Consider the following 14,490-nt stretch of genomic DNA (forward strand, 5'->3'; position numbering starts at 1 on the left):
AGGACTTGAAGCATGGTTGGCCATATGCAAGTCTAGTGCCCCAAACACCACACCATCTACTGGCCCCATATTCTTTATATAAATAGTATCGTAGAGTACACTTTATTATACATCTGACTTTCATCCCTTACATCAATTCACGAAATTGGTCTGTTTGCTCATGTATTCAAAAACAAATGTTTATTTAATATCAACTATAAACCAGGCTCAGGTTGGAAATATCTACTTGAGTTTTCCTTATCCTCCTATACAAGTTGCTAACTTGCAAACTGGTAATGTGTATTGTTCCAAACAAAGGGACATTACTAGAGCACATGGTGCCTTTATGCTATTTGAAAAAAACATGCCCCTCCTGGGATACCCAGTCACGTAACAAAGCCACACCCAGTCACCTCTGTACAGTTTGATGAGCAAAGTTCAATCTAAATTTGAGTCCCTTCTCTTTCCCTCAGTGGAATTCCCTCAAGTGTGGGTACAACTTGTTCAACTGCACAAAGCCACCCTGGCCAAGCAAGCTATCTGTAGATATTAACTTCTCTCTTTCTTTGAACTTGGCTGTACTCAAAGATATTCTTCCTTTATCTCTGCTGTTCTCACCTTTATCTATTGTACTGTAGGAAGAGTCCAAAATATTTGCCATGAAGAAGAGCAGTGACAATTAGCAACAGTTATCTGTAGTTCTGTAGCTCAAAGGACAAGCTTTGTCAGTAAAACGAATGCAGATACCCAAGCCACTGCAGTCTGCCTTGGGCTTGCATTGGATTGGACACGGGGACATGAGCCAGAAACGACCTTACGGGGACTAAGTAAGAGAGATGAGATGCTCCCGGGGTGGCTTCACCCAGTTTCTCTCCAGTGACCCCATTTCTACTGTTGTTAAGTGACATTAGAAAAGTCAATAAAATTCCATCTTTGAGAACTATAAATGACAGATGAATAAAGAGAGAACAGATTGTTCCAGTTTAATTGATCCAACTGATAATGAACTATTTATGATTTTTAGTGGTCATTGAAATTGTGCAAAGTCCCAGAATAGGGAAATTAAGGACCTGAGAGAACTTCCCTTGTACAAAATCTCCAACAAAAAGTGTAATCTAAGGCCAGAGGCTGGTTAAGGTGCTGGATCTTACATGGCCAGCTTCACGGTTTGAGTCCCAGACCCAGCAGCTTGAGAACCATGCACAGTGTGTGTGGATGCATGTCCAAAATCCCAAGAAGAGGGTGGGGTAGAAGGGATTGCAGCATGGCCATCTTCCCTGGTGGGTGATGTCTCACTTTCTTTCTCTTTCTCTCTCTGTCTGGTAAGCACACATCCTTGTAGCAAAAACTACCCCCCCCCTCAATAAAAAGCATAATCTATTTGAGCAGATTGAAATCTGATTACAACAAAGAATATAATTACTTTTTTTTTTTTTGAGAGGTTTTCTCTATAGGGCACATGCGCTCGCCAGACAGACAGAGAGAGACATAGAGACAGAAAGCAAGAAATCACCCCCGAGGGGGGATGGCCACGCCGCAGTCCCTTCTCCTCCATTCTCCTCTCGGGATCTTGGGCATGCACACACACACACACGCCCAGCGTGAGTTCTAAGCCACCGGGTCCGGGACGCGAACCGCATCGGTTGATTACGTGGGTGTCCAGCAAGATAGCCATTACACTAACTGCTGGTTCCCCAAAGAATATAATTACTTTTTAAAGGCTCCTGCCCTGTATACTTCCTGGTCACTTTGCCCAGCTGTTGTTTCACATCATTCATTCATTAAGTTCTGCTTTTGTCTCCCAACAGATGCTAAGTTCCTTAGGAGAACTTCCTGTGAGTTCTTTACCCTCCGGCAGAGTACTGAGCGCACACAAAACAAGGTTTCAATAAATATTTGAGAATCAGCATAACTTTTTAAAAACTTATTAATAATTTAACTTAAGACATTTTATCCAAGTATATCATGTGTAACATTTTAAAAATGTAAATGATACAAGTTGGAATTTACATGCCTTTTTCTATCCCACTTTCCACACAAAGAATATCATTGTTGGTTTGTTGAGAATCTTCCCACACCTTTTTAAATTCATGGACAAACTGATTTGTGGTATTTTTTTTTTCCTTATGTATGTCTAAAGACAAAATTACAACAAATTTAGTTAGATATCTAATTGGCTTTTACTCACAACCCATGAATTGAAGCAACCTCCATTCTCTTGGGTTGTAGGAAAAGTCATGATTGATTTTTGCATAGACAAAGAGAAAAAAATACATTGTGACTTTTCTGATGACCAGTACAAAATAGACTAAGAGCTCTCACGCTCAGGGGCAGGACAGGAGATTGTGTAAGGTCAGAACAAGAAAAAAGAGCAATAGAAAGGAAGCTGACTGGGGTGGCAGGTGGCACGGTAGGTACCCCACATGTCAGACCACAGTTTGAATCCAGGACATGGTGGCTTGCTTTCTCATTTTCCCTCCCTCTGTCTCTGGCCAATTTGAATAATAATTAATTAATTAATTAATTAAAAATTAAAACAAAAAGAAGCTGATTGGTTCATATCAGGTTACTCCAGTTCACTTTGTTTTGTAACGTTTAAAGCACAGGGGACTTCCTTATTACATTGATTCAGGTAGACCAGAATCTGTTTTCAGGAAAACCTGGTCTGAAATAAATCTGTTTAGGATCTATTGGCTTCAGTTTTGATTTGATTATGTGGCATTTAGCAAGAGAGAATCCACTAGGGTTTGGTCTGGTCTACTGGGGCCTCACACAGGAACTCAATCCAAAGCAATGGCCTCTCATAAGTCTTGCTCAACACATAAAAATGTAATTACATTATACAGATTGCTCTGAGGCTTACTTTTTATTTTTTTAATGTATTTATACATCCAATCACTGTATATTACCACAGCTTGTAAAATGAATTTTCCCAGCATGAATACACCACACACCAGTCCAGTTAAAGATATTAAGAAATTATCATACTGACAATCATCAACAGATGATTTTTTTCTCCATTTCTTTGTCCCTTAAATGTTTTGCCTCTCTATTTTTCTCCTTGGTTGCAAATCTTTTTTTTTTTTTAAGAGAGATTTTTGCCATAGGGCATGTATGCACAGCAGAAAGTCAGAGAGATATAAAGTGAGAAGTCACACCTCAGGGGAATGGCCACACCACAATCCCTTCTCCTCCACTCTCCCCTAGGGGATTTTGGGCAAACATATACATGCAGCCAGCATGAGTTTTATGCCACCAGATCTAGGACTCAAACTCTGATTGACTACATGGGAGTCCAGTGACATAACTATTAGGGAATCAGCTAGCTGGTCCCACAATTTGCTTTTTAAATAAAACAAATTATTTGTCTAGTCTTCCATGTTACTGTGTACATAAACATATATGTATACATGGTGTTTTAGATTGCTGCTTAGTGTCTCCTAATATGGATATGCATACTTTATTTAAATAATCTTCAGCAGCTGAATATTTAGGTAGTCTATATATTTTCACTATTATAAATAATGCTACAATTAATACCTTTCTACACATGAAGGGGGGTCTTCAAAAAATTCACGAAAATGCATATTGAAAAAACTGCACATGGATTTCACATTTTTTTCACTACAATAAACTTGTACTTTAGTTTCTTTCCTTTCTTCCACAAATTTTTGAAGTTCCCTCATGTCCACTTGTACACTTGGAGTATATTTTTTATTGGATAGAGATCAAGGAGAAAGTTACAATGAGGTTGTGAAAGAAAGATTCGTAAAAATCCAAGTTCTAGTCTTAATTTGGCCAATTATGACCTGCATCATTGTGTCATTCTTTTTTTGTTTGTTTGTTTTATAGGTTTTTTAAGGTTTTTGCAATAGGACACATATAGTTGCCAGAGAAAGTCCAATGCCTTGAGCACTATGCTACTTGCTGGCCCCCTAATCTGTGTGATTTCAAGCATGTCACTTCAATTCCCAGATATTCTCTTTTTTCATCTCTAAGAGAAGAAACCTGAGTATGTTTCATAGGATTTTTGTGAAAATCAAATGACAAAGCTAAATTAGATTTAGCTTGATTTAGATTAGGTTTCAGTTTGGTTTTAATAGAATAAGGGCTGGAGGGGCCAGCATATGGTGTAGTGGTTACATTGCTGGACTCTCACATGGCCAAATCGGTTTAAGTCCCAGATCCAGAGACTTGAAATTCACGCTAGGAGTGTGTGTGTGCATGTGCCCAAGATTCCCAGAGAAGCATGGAGGAGAAAGGATTGCAGCATGGCCGTCCCCCCAGAGGAGATTTCTCACTTTCCTTCTCACTGTCTGTCTTCCTCTTTCCAGTGAACACAGGCACCATAAGGGGAGGGGAGAGGACTACATACACACACACACACACACACACATACACACACAAAGAAAAAGAGCTGGAACCACCGTTGCCAGATCCCACTGCCACATGCCACCGATACCTGTTCAATGTGCATTCCCTATTCCTTTGGATTCCAAGCCCACTATGACAACTCTCAAGGATCAACTTATTGTGAATCTCCTTAAGGAAGACTGTGTCCCCCAAAATAAGATTACAGTTGTTGGGGTTGGTGCTGTTGCCATGGCGTGTACCATCAGTATCTTAGTGAAGGACGACAGATGAACTTGCTCTTGTTGATGTCATGGAAGACAAACTGAAGGGAGAAATGATGGATCTCCAACATGGAAGCCTTTTCCTTAGAACACCAAAAGCTGTCTCTGGCAAAGAGACTGCAATGTGACTGCAAACTCCAACCTGGTTATTATCACAGCTGGGGCACATCAGCAAGAGGGAGAACGCCATCTGAACTTGGTCCAGTGCAGCATCAACGTCTTCAGATTCATTATTCCTAACATTGTAAAATACAGCTCAAACTGCAAACTGCTTGTTGTTTCCAAACCAGTGGACATCTTGACCTATGTAGCTTGGGAGATAAGTGGTTTTCCCCATAACAGTGTTATTGGAAGTGGTTGCAATCTGGATTCAGCTGGGTTCTGTTACCTGATGGAAAACAGGCTGAGAGTTAACCCATCAGGCTGTCATGGAAGGGTCCTAAGGGAGCATGGAGACTCTACTGTACCTGTGTGGAGCGGTTAGAATGTTGCTGAAGTCTCCCTGAGGAATCTGCATCCAGATCTCAGCACTGAAGCAGACAAGGAGTAGGGGAGGAAGGTTCATAGTCAGGTGGTGGTGTGCTTATGAGGTGATCAACTGAAAGGCTACTTCCTGGGCTATCTGCCTATCTGTAGCAGGTCTGGCAGAGAGTATAATGAGACTCTTTGGAGGGTACAACCAATTTCTACCATGATTAAAGATCTCTATGGGATAAAAGATGATGTCTTCTTTAGTGTCCTTTGCATGTTGGGACAGAATGGAATCTCAGATGTGGTGGAGGTGGCTCTGACTCCTGACAAAGAGGCCTGTTTAAAGAAGAGTACAGGGGACCCAGCAGGTGGCCTGGTGGCTAAGGTGCTGGACACTCCCACTTGGCTAACCATGGTTTGAGTCCTGGACCTGGTGACTTGGTTTCTTACTTTCCCTCTCTCTCTGGTCAAATTTTATTTTTACAAAAAAGAATGAATATTTACTTGGGACCAGCAGTTAGCATAATGGCTATGTCGCTGGACTCCCATGTAGTTGACCGTGGTTCAAGTCCCAGACCCGGCAACTTAAACTCACGCTGGGCACGTGTGCGTGCGTGCGTGCCCAAGATCCCAAGAGGAGGATGGAAGAGAAGGGATTGCGGTGTGGCCATCCCCCCTGGGGGGGGTGATTTCTTGCTTTCTGTCTCTCTGTCTCTCTCTTTCTGGAGAGCACATGTGCCCTATAGCAAAAACCTCTCCAAAAAAAAGGAATGAATAAATAAAATTAAAATAAATATTAAAGAAAAGAGAGAGAAGAGTGCAGATACATTTTGCAGGAGTCCAAAAACAGCTGCAGTTCTAAAATCTGATGTTGTACCACTTCACTGTCTAGGCCACATGAGGATTTTAGTTGGAGGTTTAGCATATTGTCTTTTTACCTGATCTGTAATTAAAGTAGTACAGTCTGGGAAAGATGTCAATTTCCTGCAGTTAGAAATGGTTCGTAAAACTCTGCACACCTGTGTCCTGGTGCTGGCTGGTACTTACCATGTGTGGTACTAAGCTTGGAAACGAAATCGTTCCTCCTCCTTTGAGGGACCACTGTGAGTGTTATACATGCTGCCTTTACTCTGCACTCTGAAACCCTGGTTCCTTCACCCAACATGCCTAGTCCAACCTTTCTTCCCCACCCTGGGATTCAATGTAGAAATCCAAGTTTGCATGTGCGGAACTATTTTAAAGGTTTGTGTGATACATGTATCGGTACTGTACATTGCCATATAGCATAAAAATAAAGCTGTACATATAAACAAGCAACTATCTGAGTGTCATCCCAACTAAAACACCAAGTAAATCTTCAACAGTTGAAAAAAAGGAATGTTTCCTCAGCCTCTTCATACTCTGCTAAATCTAATTAGTTTTCATGAAAATTTTTAATAGTTGAAATGTTCCTCTTCTGAATATGTAATAAAGAACCAAGTAGAAGAATATTACTGAAGTCAAACAGACCAGTGTATTATGGGAAAATAGGTCTCTTTCTTCAAAATGATGAGTTCAGGATCCCAGATGTGGTCACTATTTAAAAATGGCAGATGTGGCCCATAGTAACCTCCAATAAGGAATACAAAGGAAATGTCTGCTCTAGAATCCTATAAGGTCACAGACAGGAAGGTATACAAGGGCTTTTTAATCAAAGCAGTCAATTATTAAATACCTTCAACTGGTTAAGAAAGCCCTAATATTGTTATCAAAAGACTGGAGCTTGCATTCTGGCTTCATCACTGACAAATTCCACAAGCAAGGGGTAAGCTCTCAGAATTTTTTGTAAATGAAAATAATAAAAAGGCAGCAGCGGCAATATTTTAAGGATTGTACCAGGTTCAGCATGTGGAAAAAACAACAAAGATGCTTACAAATTGTGACGCTCAGCACATGTAATTGTAGTAAAGGGAAAATCAGCAAGTTCTTAGGAAAATGACAATTTGAGAAAGAAATGGCTGAGGCCTTGAACCAAGAATCATTACCTTGCTCAACCTCTAGTTTCCTCGCCTGCAAAATGAAGCAATTCAGTTAGAGCATCTTTAAGGTCCCTTTCACTCAAACAATAATATTAACAGCCGTGCGTATAAAGTGCTCACCATGTGTCAAGCACTGCTCTAATTGCTTTTTTAAATTTATTTAATTTTCACAGCAAAACTGTGAAACAGGCTTTGGTTTCTTTCAAGATTTCTTTCTTTCTCTCTCTCTTTTTTTTTTTTTTTGGAGATATTTTAGCTATAGGGCTCGTGCGCTTGCCAGCCAGACAGAGACATAGAGACAGAAAGTGAAAAATCACCCCCCGGGGGTCACGCCTCAATCCCTTCTCCTCCATTCTCCTCTCGGGATCTTGGGCACACATGCACACACGCCCAGCATGAGTTTTAAGCCACTGGGTCCGGGATGCAAACCGCGGACGACTATGTGAGAGTCCAGCGACATAGCCATTATGCCAACTGCTGGTTCCCTCTTTCTCTCTTTTTTAAAAATTGCCAGAGGGTACATGTACTTGCCAGAGAGAAAAAGGTGGGAGTAATGGACAGTGGTCACACTGCGATCCCTCCTCCGTTTCTCCATCCTGTTGGGCATGCAGCTGTACATTTCTAGTGTACTTTTGTTTTCCTATTTTTTTTCCTTTAGTTTCTACCATAAGGCACATGTGCTCCTAAGAGAGAGAGAAAATTCAAAATCACCCCCAGGGGGATGGCCATGCTGCAACCCCTTCTCCTCTCCTTCATTCTCCTTTTGGGATTTTGGGCACTCACATATACACATGCTTTTTTCATCAATATTATTTTTGAGATTTATGTATGTTGATATATTTCAGCATAGTTCAATACTCCATTGTATATATAGATCACTCTTTTTTTTTTTTGGAGAGGTTTTCCCTATATGGCGCATGCGCTCACCAGACAGACAGAAAGAGACAGAGAGACAGAAAGTGAGAAATCACCCCCCAGGGGGGATGGCCATGCCACGATCCCTTCTCCTCCATTCTCCTCTCGGGATCTTGGGCACGCACACACACGCACCCAGCATGAGTTTTAAGCCACCGGGTCCGGGACGCGAACCGCAGTCAACTATGTGGGAGTCCAGCAACATAGCCATTACGATAACTGCTGGTCCCCCAAGAGAGAGCTTTGCTACAGGGTGCAAGCACTCAACAGAGAGGCAGAGAGAGAGAGACAGAAAGTGAGAAATCACCCCCCAGGGGGGATGGCCATGCCACGATCCCTTCTCCTCCATTCTCCTCTCGGGATCTTGGGCACGCACACACACGCACCCAGCATGAGTTTTAAGCCACCGGGTCCGGGACGCGAACCGCAGTCAACTATGTGGGAGTCCAGCAACATAGCCATTACGATAACTGCTGGTTCCCCAAGAGAGAGTTTTGCTACAGGGTGCAAGCACTCAACAGAGAGGCAGAGAGAGAGAGAGACAGAAAGTGAGAAATCACCCCTTGAGGGCATGGCCATGCCATAATCCCTTCTCCATTCTTTTGTCAGGATTTTGAGCACGCATGTACACATACCTGGCATGAATTTCAAGCTGCTGGGTCCAGAATTTGAACCATTGTTGACTACATGGGAATCCAGCAATGTAACCATTATGCCAACTACTGGTCCTCAAATAGACCACTTTTAATTCATCTACTGATGGAGATTGTTTCCTAAATTATGAATCACTATCAAGGGACCAGCAGGTAGTGTGGTGTTAAGGTGCTGGATTCCCACATGGCTGACTGAAGTTTGAGTCCCAGACCTGGTGACTTGCTTTTCACTTCCCCTTTCTCTCTCTCTCTCTCTGGTCAAATTTTTAAAATAATAACAAATGGAATTAATTAAATAAATATTCTAACAAAAAATCAATATAAAAAAATAAAATAAATAAATCACTGTCAAAACTGCAACAAGAGTCGGCCTGATAGCCTTGTAGCTAGGAGAGCTGGATCATACTTGATTGACCTTGGTTCAAATCCCATCCCCAGCAGCTTAATAAACACACCAGGCATGTATGCATGTGTGCCCAAAATCTTGATGGGATGGAGAAATGGAAGAGAAGGGAAATTGCAGTGTAACCATGCCTATTGTCTCTTCTCTCTCTCCTTTTCTCTCTGTCTCTCTGGTGAGCACACAGGTTCTCTGAATTTAAAAAAAAACTGTGATGAATAATTTTATTTATGTATCTGGGTGCATATGTGCAAGAGTTTCTCTAGAGTGGTGTTTCTCGGGTATTTTGACCACACCACAATGAGAAAATTTTCACTGTGAACAGCCTGTGTCTCATTGCAACCAGTTGTATATATGTAACTAAAACCAGTTTCCTGAGAAATATACCTACCCTATCTGCACAGAATGTCCTCTAATGTTACCTGTGTTTATTTTTAATGGGTAGTTGAGACCACTAATGTGACCTCTAGACCCACTCTGTGGTCTTCACCTGTAGTTTGAAAAGCACTCTTCCAAAGTCTGTATCAAGCCATACGCATATACATATTAGGGCAGTTTAAACTTTACGAAATATAGGATTGCAAAATTGTTTTCCATACTAGTTGCACCAATTTACACTACTCCCCCCACCCCACCCCCCACACACACAGCAGTGCATGAGAGTTTCTTCTTGCCCAGACTTTGGTGCCCATGTTCAGTATCAGATTTTCCATTTTTGCCAGTTTTACTATTGGCTCTCACTTTGTGGTTGGGATGAAAACAGGCTTGCATTAATGGACTATCTCTTCTGTGTGGGAGGCACAGTTGCAATGGGAAAATTCTATTTCCCATGCTTGCCCTCGTGGCTACTGTGTGTCATTCTTGACTCCCTTGGAAGATGTAATAAATAAAGGGAGAAAGGGAACACAACAGGGGCATCCCTCAAAGGAACCACAGAAGCTTCCGGATCAGAGCCAGACCCATCTGCGACGGCTCCCTCTGGTCCCCTAGGGGAGCCACTTCAACCCTGTTACCATTTTCCTCAAGCCTTTACTCTCAGCTGTCACTGGTATTCAGCAACCACTTATTCTTGACTACACAGAAAAGGTGAGACCACGCATGGAAACTCTCTTATATCCTATCCTTCATCTACAAATGTACCTATATTGCTTCTGGTCTCTCTCCTTCCCTCCTATCCAGAGCGACTGGCAAACTTTATGCTCAAGATTAATTCTCAGCCCACTTCCCACTCCACTCCCCTGACAGAACTGAGCTCTATCCCCTCCCATCTTCTGTTGGCTCTTGATTTATAAATGATATCTCTCTCTCTCTTTCTCTCTCATTGCCAGAGAGCATGTGTGCTGGCCAGAGAAAAACAGAAAGAGAAAGAAAGTACCCTTTGAACAGGTGTGATCACATTCTCTACTTTTTTGTATTAAAAATAATTATTTAAAAAAATAAATAAATAAAAGCGATCTCTATATACAATGGAGTATGGAGTACTGAACCATGTTGAAATATATCAGCCTATATAAATCTCAAAAATAATATCGATGAAAAAAGCAGGGTGCAAAATATGTTAAGTATGATAAATTTATTAAAAAATTTCAGAAATCCACAGAATAATATTTTACATTTCTTTTACTATACTTACATATAGACTGGGTTGTCTGGAAAGTCATGACACAGTTTTGCATAGAAAAATACATTGTGACTTTCCCAGCAACTTCCAACCCCTTCTCCATTTCTCCATCCTGTTGGGTTTTCGGGCATGCACACACACCCAGTATATTTTTTAAGCTGCCTGGCCGGGGTTCCCACCTTAGTTGGCCATACGGGATCCAGCTCTCATAACCACTGGACCAAGCTCTGGCCTCCATCTTTATCTCCTCTCTTCCCTCCTCTCTACCTCATCCTTCCCTTCCGCATATAGGCACATGTGAGTCTCTTTTCCTGAATGAGATCTTCCCTCCAGTCCTTACTTTCAGTCTGACTCCTACTTACTCATTCTCAGGCCCAAATACCATTTCTTCAGAATGAAAGAGTACGTATACTTACACTCACAGTACCTATACTTTTCGTGTTTGCCAAAATCCGTATATATCAACACACTGACCTGTGGACTGCCACGTCTCCTAGGCAGTCCGCCCCAAGTCAGAGACCTTGTCTCCCCAGCGCCAATGACAGGACAGGCATCAGTATCTATGTGCCGAGTGGAAATGATTTCCAGCCTAGTCTTCACCCTTGTATTCCCCACTCCTACACAAGGTGGCTATTTTGAAATGAAAGCCTGTTGTGCCCTCCCTTACTTGAATAGTGCCGCTGACTCCAACCTGCAGAGTAAAATCCGCTTTCCTTGGCATGGCCCAAAATGGTTCTGTGAGAACAACTCTCTCTTCCCTCAGCCAAAGCAAAAGGAACATCACCTCTTCCCATAAAGGAAGCAGAAGAGGAAAAATTCAAATCAGCTAATACTGTTACTGGCTGACAGCACTGCTCAAAGAAATAATAGACGAAGAGTTTAGAGTCTATAGGTAACAGAGGTTACATAATTATTTATAGATCTCATTCTTTTTTTTTTGTAGTGTTAGTTATTTTTCTCATTTTTTTTCCTTCTAAAAATACTATACCTATTGTTTCAAAGGGAAGGGAATTTAATATTGTATGGAGCACTTGGTATACTTAATATACTAGTTATGGGCCTGTCGATGGTGTGGTGGTCAAGGAGCCTGGATCCCACCTAGCCAATGGTACGGTTTGAGCTCTAGATCTGGGCACTTGAGAAATGTACTGAGCGTGCATGCGTGCGGCCCACGATCTCCAAAGGAAGGAGAGAAGAGAAGGGATTGTGGCACGACCATTCCCAACGGGACTTTCTCACTTTCGCTCTCTCTGGGATACTCCCTTGGCTTCTGGCAAATTAAAAAGCACATATGTGCCAGGCATCAGAGGAAGCACTTTATTTACTTTATCTCATTTCATGCAACTTCATTCAAAAATGTACCACCTCCCTTTTCAAAAGTAAAATGACCGACACCAAAAATACCAACTGCACCAAGGAAAAGGCAATGTCTCGGTGATTTCCACATTATATAGAACTCTCGTATCATGTATACATTGTTCATCACTTGGTCTCTGTTTCTCTTCACTTACTCTTTTTTTCCTTTGGTCTCACTCAAAGGGGTTTACTCAAGGGGTTTACTAACCCCGTTGTCTAAGCAGAAGTAAAAGCAAACAGAAAGAAAGGCTTCTTTAAACACAGTCTAATTGCTTTCTGCTTTTTGACTTTTCTGCCTACTTCTTCCCCCCTGCCAACACGTTGAAAAGAACCTGCATTATTTCCATCGTGGCCTCTTAGGCTTTCTTGCCAGGTGCCTTTGGTGCAGGTACCTTTTGGGCTGCAGCTTTCTGATCCGTTTGAGCTTTCAAAGACAGCGCTGCCTTTCGGCCTGTGGCTTACTGAGCAGCAAGCTTCTGGGCCAGAGCCTTCCTGTCTGCAGTAGTTATCTTTTTTTTTTTTTTTTTGGCTGGAATTTTAGCAGCAGCAGCTGTAGCTACAGCAAAAGCCTTAGTGGCAGGTGTTTTTGGGGAGAGGCTTTCAGGAGAGTCCTTTAAAACTTAACTTCATTCTTGATTATTCTGTTCCTCATCTTCTTTGCCTTTGTGACTTTAAAATGATCAAAATCTGTCATCTTGACTTTCATTTGGCTTCGATCTTCTTGGCTAGATCTTCGATCTACCTTGTGGCTGCCCATCTTGACCTGACATCTGCCTTCTGCCAGATATCAGACAGACTTCTGGTGATCGCTGTGTGGGAACTTGAGAATGAAGTCAGTGAGCTGCGTGTATTTGAAAAGCATGGCCTGTCTCCTCACCTGAGTGCAAGGTCCATCAACCAAAGCCCTGTTCTGATCAGTAACATCTACAGTTGCAACCAGCTTTCTGGCATGAAGGTTAAAGGAGACCTGGACCCCTTTCCCAATTTCACAAAGTGCCTAAATACCTTGCTGGCAGTGTTGAGAAGTGCTTCCTCCCTCTTAGCCCTATCAACAGCTTCACTGATGTCTTTTTAAACGTTTTTAAAGAATTACTTAGTTTAATTTTATTCATCATTCATTGTTATCATTTTTTAGATTTGACCAAAGCGAGACCCACATCGAGAGAGAGAGAGAGAGAGAATCAAGCCACCAAGTCAATACTCAAACTGTGGTCAGCCACGTGGGAACACAGTGCCCCAACCACCATGCCACCTACTAGTCCCCACTGATGCCTTTTTATGTCAAAAAGTTTACTGCCCCCTTGTCTAAGCTGAAGTAAAAGCAGAGGGGAAAGAAAGGCTTCTTTCAACTCCACTGGACTAGAATTGCAATACAGTATGAAGTTACAAAACAGTATGGACCCAAACAGGTAAAAGGTAGACATTAACGAGGCTTTCAGCTTCTAAGTGCGACGGAGAGTTGTCCACTATGCTCTTCGTGAGGCTCTTGATTACTACAGAAAACACGGAATATTTCATGTTCCTACTTGGATCAAATGACTTGTAACCAGAAGATGTTAGCATTCTGTCTACATGTGACAAGTTGTAGAGGGAAGTTTTCTTGAAGCTTAGAAAGTGAGAATGGAAGCAGAAGGAAAAAAGTCTTCTTTAAAGGGTAAAAATATATATGGTGGAAATCTGAAAGTAGCATAATATGGAAAATTCAAGAAGATGAGATGAGTAGTCTTGAAATGCTAGCTGTTCATGAAATCTTGAGAATGCAGAGATTGCTTTGGAAAGCCAAAACCAGATTACCGATCCAGGAAGGCTTATACTTGGAGTGTTTAAATCAAAGATAGGACAATGGGTCCCCCCAATTTGATATTTGTTTCCTTTGCTTTTTGTTTTTCTAACTCTCCACTTTCAGGCAAACAAGAAGAAACCAAGGAATAAATCATTCTCTCAGTTCAATTTGAAGGAAAAGGGATTCGGTTATTTGCAAAACTTTTCAAGCGCTCTCTGAATTCCAGACTCAATATTTAAACAAACCAAATCTTGGCAATCAAGCAGATGCTATAAATCATCAAAATCGCTTCCCGTTCCCCCTCCCCACCAAACAAATAGGCATTAAAAGAAAATTAGTGTTGAAGAACAGAACTGGTGGGTAGGTGGTTTATGGCTTTTGGTTTGATGATCTGACAGCATTTTATCAGACAACTTTGCTGACTGGCAAAACGCAGTGAGTTGTTAAATGCTGAGAGACTGTTACAAATACTTAAGGGCAAAGATATTGTTTTTCTGGAAATAAGGGTGATGTCGAAAGCGATAGCCCTACAATTTTCACCTTTCTTAGAGACAAACGGATCTGCATCTCATAAGGAAGTCTCTTTCATTTGATATAAATCATATAGATTCCTGCCCAGACATATTCCTCCTTGTCTACAGAGTTCCACAACCCTGAATT

General features: G+C 41.6%; 2 pseudogenes; one reads left to right on the forward strand and one right to left on the reverse strand.

Annotated features, from left to right (window-relative positions):
* The first annotated feature begins 4,485 nt into the window (after positions 1-4,485).
* On the forward strand, positions 4,486-6,037 carry LOC102468249 (L-lactate dehydrogenase A chain-like; annotated as a pseudogene).
* A 6,366-nt stretch (positions 6,038-12,403) lies between these two features.
* LOC102468668 (60S ribosomal protein L14 pseudogene) lies at positions 12,404-13,610 on the reverse strand (annotated as a pseudogene).
* Between the last annotated feature and the right edge of the window lie 880 nt (positions 13,611-14,490).

This window comes from Tupaia chinensis, unplaced genomic scaffold, assembly GCF_000334495.1.
Source record: "Tupaia chinensis unplaced genomic scaffold, TupChi_1.0 Scaffold000099_1, whole genome shotgun sequence".
Taxonomy (NCBI): domain Eukaryota; kingdom Metazoa; phylum Chordata; class Mammalia; order Scandentia; family Tupaiidae; genus Tupaia; species Tupaia belangeri.